The sequence below is a fragment of the Quercus suber genome, unplaced genomic scaffold, assembly GCF_002906115.3.
Source record: "Quercus suber isolate HL8 unplaced genomic scaffold, Cork oak 2.0 scaffold_664, whole genome shotgun sequence".
NCBI lineage: Eukaryota > Viridiplantae > Streptophyta > Magnoliopsida > Fagales > Fagaceae > Quercus > Quercus suber.
Genome location: NW_027070105.1, coordinates 252,748 through 261,834, shown reverse-complemented (window position 1 = coordinate 261,834; position 9,087 = coordinate 252,748). Strand labels below are relative to the sequence as shown.

Below are 9,087 nucleotides of genomic sequence, written 5' to 3'. Positions count from 1 at the left end.
AAAAAAAAAAAAAAAAAAACTAAGTCTGAGTTGGGACTTCACGAGGAGGATCCGAGGGTAGTTTCTCTTCTGCCAAAAGTTCACCCTTGTTTGGCTGGGGCTCAGTAGAAGAGACCTGATCACCTGGCAATGGAAGACCCGGGTTAGGCTCGAGGGTAGCCGAGGGATTGGGCTCAATCAAGGGCAGCTCAGATGCCTCTGGGAGTTGTGCAGGGGGGACGTCATCATCTGGATACTGCCGAATATCCTCGCCGTAAAAGATATTTTCTGGCAGTCTGAGATATGAGTCGAGGGGCACTCCAGCAGCATCCAATGCTTTGCCCCAAGTCAGGTCGCAGTAATCCCGAGCAACTGAGGCAAATTACTCGGTGAGACCTCTTTCTGTCGTCTCCACCCCCAACTGATAGGACGCCCTCTTCTCAGCTTCAGTGGCCTCCTTAGCCAGCTGGGCGTCCCTCTGAGCTTCCTCGGCGGCCTTTTTAGCCTTCAGCAGCTCGGCACGAAGCGCCTTGGAGGTTTCCCTTTCCGCTGCCAGATTTTTCTGGGCTTCGCTTAGCTGCCTGCGATGAGACTCGGCCTGGGACTCAGCATTCTTGAGACCAGCGTCAAGGCTATCCCTTTCTTGGGCTACTCCTTTTAGCTGCTCAGAAAGCTTGGAGATCTCTCCCTTCAGGCTACCCAAGGCTCTCTCTGCCTCGGACCTAGCCTGGGCCTCGGCCTGGGCTTCCACGTGAGTCTTGCGGTTCCATTCTTCAGCCACAAAGACTTGCTGGGTGGTCTGAACAAAGTAACAGTGTTAGTATACAAGCACAGAAAATCCGCATTATAGCCAAGGGGTAAAAGGGGTATACTTACCATGGCTAAATCCCTCTTCAAGGACATGAAGAGTTCATATTGGCTAAAACGCCTATATGAATCCATGTCTCGGGGCAAAAGTAGAGGTTGCTGCAGCGCCTCGGCTATCAATGCAGCATGACCCCCGTCGTAGTTTCTGACCGAGGTTTCCCAGGGGAAGGGAACTCTGTCGAGTTCTAGCCGAGGGGACCATACGCGTTGTCCTCGGCGCACCTCGGCCAGTGGAGGCTCCTCTCTACTTTCCACTGAGGATGCTCTCTTTTTATGGGGCTCTTTGATTACCTTCTGTTGCTTGTTTTTGGGTGGCGGCCCCTTTTCCTTATCCTCAGGCTCCATCGGCCTCTTCTTCTTTAGATCCGGTATAGGTTTAAGAGCCGGATCAGGAACCTGTGGGGCTGGAGGAGGAGGAGGCAGATTAACCTCGGGCCGAGAAGTCCCCGTCCCTTTGGCTTCAACTTTGTTACTCCTCTCTCTAGGAGTAGCCTCAGGTCGGACATCTCTTCCTCTGAAGAGTCCTCGGGGACTGTAGTTAGCAAGAGTGGAGGTCGGGCGCAGGACTGCCTGTCAAGTTCCTCTTCGGAGTCAGAAGGGATTATGTGGATACCTCCTTCACTTTCCCCTTCAAACTTAAACTTGTCGATTTGTGCGTCTAAGGAGGCGGACGAAGAGCCGACCCTTTCTCTCACGGCCGGCTGTGCAAGAGGAACTTGCTGAACTGGTCGGACGAGCAGCGGAACGCCTTGGGGATTAGGGTGTGGAACCGGTGCAAGGTCGTAAGGCGCTAAAAAATTCTTCCGGGCAACGTCTATGCGCCGCAACCTATAATCGCCCTGAGTAATTGCGTTCCCCGCTGGCTGGACGTCTGCCTTCTTGGGGGTGTAACCAAGTATGAGGGGAACGGACCTCAACTGTCCGTCTTCGCTAACGTAAATCTCCGAGCGCAGCAAATAGTTGAGGGCAGGTACGTTTGTAAGGCTCAGCCGAGGAGCAGTATGTATCTTATCTGTAAAATAAACACCAGAATAGATCAGAAATCAGATGCAAGAACAGACAAAGGATTAACTGTTGAAAGTGAAAGCCCTAAGACTATGGTTAAAGACCCTGAGTCCGAGAAGGCACACCTGGCTCTCCTGGCTCGGTCGGGCAGTGTAGACCGTCGTGCCATGCGCCCGAGACGATCAGATAATCGTCTTTCATCCCCTTATTGGATTTGGGAAGGCAGGAGAATAGCCTCACGACATCGGACCGGGATTTAAGGTAATAACCCCCCCTTTTTGGCCACGACACTCGTACAGGTATACTAAGTCGTGCCAGGTTAGCCCTAGGCCTAATTGTTCATTTATGGCATCAAAGGCCCCTAAAATCTTAAAGGTGTTTGGCGCGCACTGATCGGGAGAGAGCCTATGATTACGAAGATAGTTTAGGGTCACGGGACCCATGGGAAGGGTCATTCCCCCTTCAATGAAGGCGATCATAGGAATTATGACCTCTCCTTCTTGTCGGGCTAACAATAATCCCTCTGGGGGGCAATACCTTAGATTTACCCCCTGTGGGATATGGTGGGTTCTCTTGAACTCCTCAATCAACGCCGGACTATCGACGAGATATTGGAATTTACCCATTTCTAAAAGACTGAACGAAACAGTGAGGAAGAGGGTATTGATGAAAGGAAATGGTAGCCGAGAAGGAAAGAAAGGTTCAGGAGGCACCGAGACTTACACTAGCACGAGTAAATCGAATTCCTTAACTCGAAATGAACTTTGGGGTAGGATCCTGAAGGTAGAAAGCGCAGAAATCCGAGTGGGCGTGAAGTGCGTTTGGGGAAGGAAACTCTCCGGAGGCTCTGAGAATGCTCTGAGTATTATGAAAGTATGTAAAGTAAGAAAAGTAACTGCCTATGGAGGTTTATAAATGGGACAAATGGAGCGGTATCATTCATCTCGCTCGAATTACGAGGGCAAACCCTACCCGTCTGATCAATAATCCACCGTTGGATGCAAGGGACACAGCCGCCTGAAGTAGTTGACGCGCTGCTTTGGAAAGGAGAGATTGGCAGCGGTAATAATGAGGCACGCGTCTCTACAATCTCACGCGTGTAAACAGGGGCATTTATGACTTTCTACTTCTGTTGGTTTCTTTTATTTTTGTTTATTTTCATTTTTATCCACTCATTCCCGCGTACCAAATCAAAATCTTATTTTTTCTTCCCGTTTGCGTGGGAAAAAAATAAAATTTTGAGGGGCTATTGTGGGGGATAAGGGGGTCAGGCCCAAGTTAATGGGCCGAATACCCAGGAGAGGACTGTTTCACATCCGAAGATAATGATGCGGAGAGTGCAGGGCCCAGAGTGAAGCGGAATCCTCCTGTAGAGAATCAACGCTGTCCGAGGATGATATCTCCAGTCCGAGGAGGACATCACCTGTCCGAGGAAGATATTTTACTTTGATATGATATAGGAGACTAACTGAGTAGGGGAAAAGCCTGATTGATTGTCCGAGAACTCCACCTGATCAAGATAAGCTCAAAACATACTCAGGAACGATAAGGATGAGGAAATATCTGAGGGAAAGGCTGCTGCCACCGTATTCAATGCACTGCAACAGCTTTTCTGGCCGCATTTATGTGGAGAAGACCTCTGAACAGTGCTTCATAACCTACCGCCACTCACACAGAGATGAAAAGAAGTTGCCTGACGTGACAGGTACTTGAGCAAGTTCATGGATGAGGAGCACGTGGACGGTAGAGATAAGAGTGAGAGTGGCTATATAATAGAGGGAGAGGGTTTGAAACGGGGCATGGAATGTATGGCAAACTGATGAATGAATAGTAAAAAGAGTGATAATCCTTTGCTGTGAATCCCTTGTCAAATCTAGTTCTTCGACCCATACTCTACAAATTCATTGTCTTTGGGTTTACGTAAAGAAATTAAACCCTACAGAAACTCATGTTGAAAAGCTATATGAGACATCATGGTTCTATTCATTTGGTCTTTTCATTTGTATACTTCCTGAATCCCCATAGCTTTTGCCATGACTATAAACACATTAAAAAATGATTATTACATGACAATTGCACGTGGGAGATTTTATTTGGCTACTTCGCTATAACACCATTTTGAGGTGTGGAAAATTTTATTACCAGAAGAGTGGGAGCTACTAAAATAAGGTTTTATTGGAAGGACCACTTTGTCACTCTTCTTTGAAGCATTTGTGGGTCCAAATTATAAAAGTTTAATGGTGTGCTTAAGGCACAAATGCTTGTTGTTAGCGGCTAGGTTATTTTTTATAGCAAGAAGTGACATTCAATCTACAAATGCCACAATGTAGTCATCTTGTTGTAACTTCTTTGGTAGGAGGTGACCTATTATCAATCATCTTTGTGCGTTGGGAAGTTTTGGATTTTGTTTTTCATTGTAGGTTTAGTCGTATAAAGTCAACAAAAACATAATTGTACTTAATAATTGTCCTTAAAAAAAAATGAAGTTTTAAAATGCTATATAATAACAACAAAGCTTTATTAGTCTGAAAATTGCTTTGTTGAGCTAAAAGTAACAATAAGCTAATCCAAATTACAACTTTGCTTAAAGAAAAATAAAAATAAAAAGAGCGTAAATTTTGATACTCTATAAATGGAATGAGCTGAATATAAGAAATGGGAGTCAAAAGTGTCATACATGAAAGTAAAATAGTAATCATTTTATTTTTGTTTTGTCCTTGTGATGAAAATGCAGGGACCATCTGGGGCCCTTTGTGACTCTTGAAATGGATGAATTCTTTGTTGTGACTTGATTTGCAGAGCTGCAAATGAGAGAGAAAATTGGAATTTGGAATGTTTGACCATTGATGAGTCTTGAATGTACAAATGACCTTATTACACATTCTAACTTCTCTCATTATCTTCAAAAGTATCTAATCTAAATTCTTAACCACTTTCAATTTTATGCTTAAACCTAATGTTTTAATTATACTAACAACTTATGGGCTTTACATCATATTGTGCAGAATCAAGAGCCAAATAAAGTACCTCAAGAAATTCAAAACTTTCTTAGAAAATCTAATACATTCCAAATAAAAGTTGATGATTACAATGTCAAAGAGGGATATAGCTATAATAGCAATGATCGAAACGAAGTACGTGGCTTAACCAAAATATGACCAAAAGTCAGAGATCATCAAGCACTAAAATATGAAAATGTAGTGACTAATTGAAAGGGTTTATGGGAAAAATATGAAAGAAAGAAATAATAGCACACTTTTTGGGCTTTGGGATTTTCCAAAAAGGGGCAAAAGTGCACACTTGATGTGCGCCTCATTGAATGCTTCTTGCCTTTGGGGTTTTGCACTTCATGCTTTAGGAGTGCTATAAGTTTATCATAATAGTAATTTCATAAACTAGTAGTTTCATGCTAAGAAGGCAACGTAAATAGTACTTTTTACTATTCAGTTTTATCATTGCAGTACAGATCATTTTGTGGAAAATAAAAGAGGCAATAATAGAGTTATCTGGTACACGTGTATCCCTTTATGTTGGATGATTTTAGTACTGTTAACTACTCTAAATTTGAAGAATAGTAGTCCGGAATGATTTCCTTAATTGAAAAAAAAAAAATCCATTCTAATGTAAAAACCAATGGAAATTAGTTTGGTTTTTGAAGGCATTCCAGCACCCTAAAATAATGAGGTATGCCAAAGCTTTCACATGTTTTATGTTCTTTCTGTTTCCATATGGACCATATCTCTAGTTTTTCTGAACAACAGGTTCAGATATGCTTTTACTGATGTGGGATTATGGTACTGAAGGACCTATATACCATTTTTATTATTGTCATAAAAATGATATGGATGCATCCTAACACCTCTGAAATTTTGCAGGTGTTGCATAAGGCTATGAAGGGTTTGGGGACTGATGACACCACCCATATAAGGGTAATTGTGATAAGGACTGAGATTGATATGCAGTACATAAAAGATGAATATCTGAAGAAATACAAGAAGACATTGAATGATGTACCTGCTATTACATATATGTACTTATATATTTGTATTGCAAGAATTCCAATTAAAACAAAGTAGAGATTAATTATAGTAAAAAGTTTCTTCTATATGTGATATAAAATCAACTGAAATGTAAACAATCATAATGCATCATGAAATGGTACAGCTGAAATTCTGTGGAGTTCAAGCAACTTATAAGAAGCCATCCAATACATAGCAAACACAAACACATTCAATGCTAAACAACCAGTGAACCATTCCAAGTCTACCAGTGCACCATTCCAAGTCTCTCCAAATCATAATCAAAACAAAATCCACCACCATTGTTAAGTTATAGTAACTCAGTTTATACAAATGCACAACTTAATGCACAAGTTTAATTTTTCCATATGTATTACATAATAGAAGTAAAATTATTAGGACATATGATATGCAATCACTTCTTCTTATTCTGGGAGCTGCTTGTGTTGTTGTTAGAAGTTTGCTTGGAGGTTCTTTTTTTTTGTAAGATCTTTCTGCACAGTAAGGGGAGAATACATTTTTCAGATTCATTGTTCATCGTGCATCAATGTTTAAATTTCTAATAAGGATAACAAAAAAAACATTATTAGTAAGAAAGGTTATGATCAAGCAATTAATAATGAGTTTTTGTCTTCTTACCAATTGTGTATTTCCAAAGACATCATCTATTAGGTTGTCATCAGTTACATCCTTCAAGCTTGTAAGTAATTTAATATCTAAAGTAGCAATAGGATTGTTTGCAATAGTTTGGTGATGGCCGAACAGTGTTTCTGATGGTTTAATCTGAATGTTGCCAGCAACAATATTTTCTGAGTGTTTGTTAGAATCAGATTTAAAGACACTCATGACAGTGTAAACTTCCCATCCCTCTTTGACATTGTAATCATCAACTTTTATTTGGAATGTATAAGATTTTCCAAGAAAGTTTTGAATTTCTTGAGGTACATTATTTGGCTCTTGATTTTGCACAGTATGATGTAAAGCCCATAAATTGATAGTATAATAAAAACATTAGGTTTAAGCATAAAATTGAGGTGGTTAAGAATTTAGATTAGATACTTTTGAAGATAATGAGAGAAGTTAGATAGTGTAATAAGGTCATTTGTACATTTATAATTAAAGCAATTATCATTTTGTTTTCCTATGCAGTCATTTGAACAGTTATATGGTATAAACAATGAAGAGACCATTTACATTTAAGGTTCAAGGGGTACCAGAGCTGGTTGTTATGTGTTTCCTATAGTTAAACGGAAATAGGTTGTAAAACTATCTATTTGATAATACCCAGCTTATTCTAGCCAGGATTGCATAGTACTTTTTCATAAATTTTTGCATGTCCAAGATGTTGCTTGATTTCAACAATAATGAAGAGATGTTGAAAGACCAAATTTTGAAATAGACTGATAAGGACCATGAGAGCCTTTATTTGTTGATCTAAATCCATGAAGCTAAGCTATCAAAACTCTATCTAATTAGTTAAGTGGATGCAAAAGTCTATAGTGGCAAGGAAACAATTTTTTTCCTTGCCACTATAGTGGATGCAAAAGTCTAGAAGGGTTAAACAATTTTTTTTTTTCCTTCTTTATGCTATTTATTGGGGTTAGGGGTGTTCTCAAAGTTTATTCAAATCTTTGAAAAGTTTACCTGTCACTTGAAACCTTACAAACACATTTTGGTGCACCACAAGAAGAAAAGCCTTTGATCGACTTTACTTATCAAAAAAGAAAAGCTCTTGACTTTGGAGTTTGAACATAAGTAGCATGGGAAAGGGTCAAGTGTGGATTATTAGCCAGAGAGTTAGAAGATACTTGAATATATATATATATATATATACACACTATTGGACCTTATCTCGAAAAATGCCGTAGGTAAACATAATTCCTTGGTAACATATCAAACAATAACTTTAGTGCAAAGTGCAAACCCATGTCCAAACATATTAAAACAAATTATTGGCAAATCCTCTATATGCCCGTATACATACTACAACTACCATTACCAATATATAATGCAGCAAATAAAATATATACAAACGAAAAGCAGAAATCAGACATTGCAAAAAGAACTTCAAAAACCCAAAAAATAAAAATAAAAAATAAAATAAAAAATCCCCATTTCTCTTATCTGTTTTCTCGGGAACCAGCCAACCAGACTTCAACCAATAGAAGAAAGCTAATATGACCCAAGCAAAAAAATATAAACGCTCAATTTTTCTCATCATGTTTTATCAACAACCAGACAACATTTAAGCAAAAGAAAACTCCTTATTTCTCGGCAACCAAACAAAATTTAAACAAATGAAAAAAGAGCAAAATAATACAAAGAAAGAGAGTACCTTCCATGGTCGTAAATCCAACCGCTAAATAAAGAAAACGAAGGCAAGAGAAATAGAGAGAGGGAATACCTTTAATGGCTGTCAGATCTGAGCTAAAATGGGTTTTAGATATCTTCGATGGTGCCCTTCTTTTCTTCATCATTCAACCTCCTTCAAAACCAATAACCCAAATACCTAAATTAATAACAATCAACCTAAAATAACAAAAGCTAAACCATATTTGATATCATTTTTTGTTGTTTAATAATACCTCTACCGGTAGTGTTTCAGGTGGAATATAACGGTGGCGAGAGCCTGGGCTGAAGGTAGATGATGGTCTGACATGGTGGTGGCCTTTAAATCTCTCTCTGCCTTATGGACCTTTTCTCTCCCTCATAGTGCCCTTTAAGACTCTCTCCCCTTTCTCATCCAATTTTTTATTTGATAATTCGTCATATAAAGCTAAGTCGACACCAAGATCAAAGCTTACTGGATGGAGAAGATCGGTGCTTGAAGAGACCAAAAAGGAGTGAAAGATCTCTATTCTCACAGGGCTGGGAAAGCCAAGAAAATGCTGGTGTGCAAGGTGGATGTGAGATTACTATCCTTATCCTTAAACTCCACCTTCTCTTAGGAGGAACCCAATCGGACCACTCTTGCCAAAAATGACAAGATTGCAAGCACAAAACTCATATCCTTTGTTCCTTTTTGTTTTGATGCCCTCTGATAGTCTAATGCTCAGGTTTGGATTGTTTGGAGAGATGGAGAGAGAGTGATAAGAGAGATAATCAGAGAAAGGAGGTGAAGTGACAAAGAGAGTGGAGGAAGTAAAGAGAGAATTTTNAAAAAAAAAAAAAAAAAAATTGCAATATTAAAAAAGATATAGCTTTTAAAAGACATTAT

The 9,087-nt window shown here is 39.7% G+C and overlaps 1 long non-coding RNA gene across 1 annotated transcript; it reads right to left on the bottom strand.

Annotated features, from left to right (window-relative positions):
* Positions 1-6,097: 6,097 nt before the first annotated feature.
* LOC136064318 (uncharacterized) lies at positions 6,098-9,021 on the bottom strand. Its single transcript, XR_010625950.1, has 3 exons — positions 8,456-9,021; positions 8,275-8,355; positions 6,098-6,364 (listed from the first exon to the last, which is right to left on the bottom strand). It is a non-coding gene; the product is annotated as an uncharacterized LOC136064318 (long non-coding RNA).
* Between the last annotated feature and the right edge of the window lie 66 nt (positions 9,022-9,087).